Below are 4,893 nucleotides of genomic sequence, written 5' to 3'. Positions count from 1 at the left end.
CTCCCCTCTTGTAGGTGTTTCTCCAAGTGGTGTTTTCTTGTACAGAGGGGGGGGGGTGACACGGTAGCAGTTTTATGCATTCACCAAGAAAGTAGCAGGTAAGCCCGTGTCACACCAGACCGAGAGGGGTTCACAGTGCGCCAACACCTGCTAGCCGGCGCTATGTATCCATACCAGTCTCTCTCCAACCAGCATACCGAAGAAAGTGTGAACAACTCCGGGGGAACAAAGTAGCTTTTAATGGTGAAAAAGCGCTGACAGACAAGTTGACTTCTGAAACGCTAGGCAGACGCGTTTCATCCTTAACATAGGAATCTTCAGTGCCCATTTCAGTCCGTTAACAAAAAACACAGGGGCCATTGCTTCGATGATTTATTGAAGCTGACACCACTGCCATTCTGTGGCCACACCCTGTACCTGCCTCACAGGTGGAAAGTTCTGAAAGTCACGCCTGCTCCCAATGCTGCATTATGGGTCATGTGGTCCACCGCAGGGACCCATACAGTGAGGGGTGCTCCTTAAACATCCAGTGATGGTTCCACACAGTGGTGGACGGCGTCCCACTTTCCCACACAACAGCCAGTGCAGAAATTAAAAGTCTTTCCTTGCTCCCCCTTAATCAGGCAGCGAAACACTGCCTCCATCTCTCCCCTCTTGTAGGTGTTTCTCCAAGTGGTGTTTCCTTGTACAGAGGGGGGGTGACACGGTAGCAGTTTTATGCATTCACCAAGGAAGTAGCAGGTAAGCCTGTGTCACACCCCGTCAAATCCCGGCAGATCCCCAGGAATGAAAACAGCACTCGGGAGGTTCCTTGTCACAGAGTTAGTTTATTGATCGTAAGCTACACCACAGACGCGTTTCGGCGATTTGCCTTCATAAGTGTGTGTGTCCACACGCACAACAAGGTACATTTATCTCGATCAGCGTTCAGATCGTGTAAGGGTGACACCCCATTAGTGAGCATAGAAAGAGGACTATATCCCTCCCAACAACTGCGAGCTCCATATTGTAATGGTAAATATACACCATATACGCAACTCAAAACAGATGCAGTGAGACATTATGCAACCTACAGATAGGTAAACACGCTATAGTGGGAGGTAACATACATCACTATGCTAAGATTGCAAGACAACATACAGCCGTGGATCGGCAGTTGTCCTCTGAAAATATTCCAGCTCACTAAAGCTCAAAGAGACTACCCGTTATCATGGGGGAACAGTTATAAGGTGAGTCCAACCCTTACACAAAACCGGGTACATACCCAAAATTTGAAAGGAAGTCTGTGTCAGCATGGATAAACTAAGAAAAGGACCAACAAGGAATCAGTGCCTATCTTAATAATACTAGAATACAGATAGTATTCCCCTATTAGGAATCAACGAGCCCTTTGAACCTAGAATTCATCATAGAAGATTCGTTGAACCATAGCAAATCATTCATGTGCACAGTATCTATATGACTGCAAATATCTAGTCAAAATTCATCAAACTGTTTGTTCTGACAGTTATTCCTAGCACGTAAAATCTATACAGTTCGTACAGTTGATCCACAAAAGTTCGACAAACAGAAACTTATCTTGTAAAATGAGACTTACAGGAGACGTATACATCATTTACCTAAATGGAATACCATCTCTTCCCCACTATTCATACCTTTAGGCCATTTTGTAGACAGATCTATAATATACCATGATTCTAGCCTACGTAATCGTCGTAGGCGATCTCCTCCCCTGACATTATTTTTGATGGTATCAAGGCCAAAGTATTGAAGCTGACTACGGTCTCTGTTGTGTTTTTCGGCAAAATGCCGGGCGACTGGATAAGATGGATCTGCTTTATCAATCGCTCTTAGATGTTCCAAGATCCGTAGTTTCAGCATATTGATGGTGCGCCCTATGTAGCAGAGGCCACATGGGCAGGTCAGACAGTAAACCGCTAGGGGCGTGCTACATGTAATAAATTGCTTAATCTGCAATCTGTTACCGGTGTCAGGCACCTCAATGGAGAGGACCCTTCTGCTCCCTGCACAGGCCTTGCATTTGCCACATGGGTAAAACCCGCTCATGGTTTTTAGGGTATTGCTCTTCGGTGGAGGTCTGTCTAAATGGCTGGTTACTAGATGGTCCCCCAGAGATCTGGCTTTACTAAAGGTAATGAGTGGGTGGGTAGGTAAATCCTCCCTGAGTACATTATCCGTCTGGAGAATGTGCCAGTTTCTATGAAGCATGGCCCTCAGATCATCAGCTCCAGCTGAGAAGGGAGTTATTAACCTAAACATCCCGCTGTCAGCCAGTAATGCTTTGGGATCCTTCCTTGTGTTGGATCTTGGTATGAGCAAGGAATCTCTCAGGATAGCCTTTACTCTTTTCAGGGTATTGCTCAGTAAGACTTCTCCATACCCCCTGGCAACAAACCTACTCACACATTCCGCCGCTGCCACCTCAAAATCCTCTAGTCTCGAGCAGTTTCTCCGAAGTCGGAGTAACTCTCCGTAAGGAATGCTCTTAATGAGTTGCGGGGGATGGCTACTACTGGCAAAAAGTGTAGAATTACCAGCAGTGGTTTTTCTATGTAGGGCTGTTTGAATTTGGTTGTTTTCTGGAAACACCTTTAGGTCAAGATAGTCTGCTGCCACCAGACTCACTGTCCCTGAAAAGTGTAGGTTATAATCATTCTCATTGAGTAAGTTGATGTAGGCCTGTGCTGTCTCAGATGTACCCCGCCAGAAAATAAACAGGTCATCAATGTACCTGAACCAACCCTCCATCCTGCCCTCTGAACCATCTATACTACAGCTCCTGGGTACCTGCTCCTCCCACCAGCCAACGAACAAGTTCGCGTAACTGGGAGCGAAGCAGGTACCCATCGCCGTTCCAGACACCTGCCTGAACAATTGATCCTCAAACAAAAATTTTTTATTGTTCAAACAGAACTCAGTAAATTTGAGGATCATGGTATTGTGCTTGGTAAATCTTAATTGTCTTATGTTCAGGAAGTGCTGTATGGCCTCCAGGCCGTGCCGATGTTCTATGACTGTGTACAAACTTGTGATGTCCAACACGATTAGCTGGTAGCCATCGTCCCATTTCATGTTACGGATTTTGTTTAGAAAGTCCTTGGTATCCTGGACATATGAGGGTAAAGTTACTACCAAAGGAAATAAAAACTTATCAATATATAAAACAAAGGTTAAAGTAAAGTTATAGTTAGGGAAGGTGCTAAAAATGTAGGTAACATTTAAAAAAACTCTATAAATTCTATGGTAAACAAAAACAAAGGTTAAAGTGACACAGGTTATAGGTAAGCCTTGCAATAATATCAAGCCTATTGTTTTAAAACAAAAAAACACTGGCATTCACCACTTCTAGTTCGCTGACATAACATACACCTCGTTTGTCTTCCGGTCTTTCTCAGTCTCAACAGCTGCAGTCATGGCTTACCGTGGGCAAGGTCCGAAGGTGCAGAAAGTGATGGTACAGCCCATTAATCTCATCTTCAGATACCTACAAAATAGGTCCAAAATCCAAGTATGGCTGTATGAACAGATGAACATGCGGATAGAGGGCTGCATCATTGGATTTGATGAATACATGAACTTGGTGCTTGATGATGCACAAGAAGTTCACTTGAAGACCAAGTCCAGGAAACCGTTGGGTTGTATCATGTTGAAAGGGGACAACATCACTTTACTTCAAAGCGTCACTGTCTAAGCAGCTTCATCCATGAACTGTAGTTTTTCTATCTGCGACCTAGCAGTATCAAGTGAACATTTGAAGAAATAGTGCATCCAAGAAAGCATTTGTTTGGTTGGTGGAAGTTGCAGGAGGAACCCGCTTCTTGTTTTGGAGTATCCCGGGCTTATCAATGTTACTGTGTCTTTGATAACTTTGTGTGTTTCTTTTGAAATTATTTTGATAAATAAACCAGACTGTTAGTGAAGTGTATAACATACACCACCGCATGGACTGGTTATGAACTCACATATTACATCTTTCAAGACATATTCAATGACATAATTGATGACATCACAGGTGAAGTCTCTGGCAAGGCCCTGCTCCCAACCTTACTGTGGCAAGCCAACCCCGACCATGGCCAACTATCCTCCTCCTTCACCGTGCATGGCATTTGGCCATGCACAGCAGGGTTGGCTGTAGAGCCTCGCCTCTGACCAGGCCTTCCACGCAACCCCACTAAAGTCAGCCAACAACCACCTCCCTCCCCTCCACTGCACATGGCCTCAAACTGTGCAGAGCAGAAGGTTTGCTCTATGGCCTGGCTCTGGGCAAGCCCTGCGCCCAACCCATAATTTCCTTTCTGCTTACATTTCTTTGGGGATACTGCAGTACTTCTACCATATCAGCCATGCATGCTTGCATGGTGGCTGGTGGGAGGAACAGGTTCTCAAAAAGACACATCAGGCATCATTTGAGTCGCATGTTCTTAGCTACCTCAGATACATTGATGACATTTTTATCTTGTGGAAGGGAAGTGAGGCAGAAGCCCAACAGTTCATTAGGACTATTATTGACAATTCCATGAACCTAGCTTTCAAGTCCCACATCGATAAAACCCAAATTGAATTTCTCGATGTGAGGCTACACATCAAAGAGGGTAAACTTGAAACTACTCTGTATAGAAAGCTGACGCCTGGGAACATCACGCTACATGCGAATAGCACACATCCCAGACATTTAATTGCAAGTATACCCTATGGAGAAATATTGAGACTAAAGTGCTTCTGCAGTGACAATGCAGATTATAATGAGTGCTTACACGATATGTCTGGTAGACTGAAAGCTAGAGGATATAGTGAAAAAATCATCAATGAAGCTATGAAAAAAGCTATAATTCGACCAAGACATAGTATATTCAAAGGTGATAACTCTGACTC

General features: G+C 44.4%; 1 pseudogene; it reads left to right on the top strand.

Annotated features, from left to right (window-relative positions):
• Positions 1–3,396: 3,396 nt before the first annotated feature.
• On the top strand, positions 3,397–3,941 carry LOC147728011 (small nuclear ribonucleoprotein E pseudogene; annotated as a pseudogene).
• Positions 3,942–4,893: the final 952 nt, after the last annotated feature.

This window comes from Lissotriton vulgaris, chromosome 3_1, assembly GCF_964263255.1.
Source record: "Lissotriton vulgaris chromosome 3_1, aLisVul1.2, whole genome shotgun sequence".
Lineage (NCBI taxonomy): Eukaryota > Metazoa > Chordata > Amphibia > Caudata > Salamandridae > Lissotriton > Lissotriton vulgaris.
Note: the sequence above shows the minus strand (reverse complement) of the source record. Positions and strands in the feature narration are given on the sequence as shown.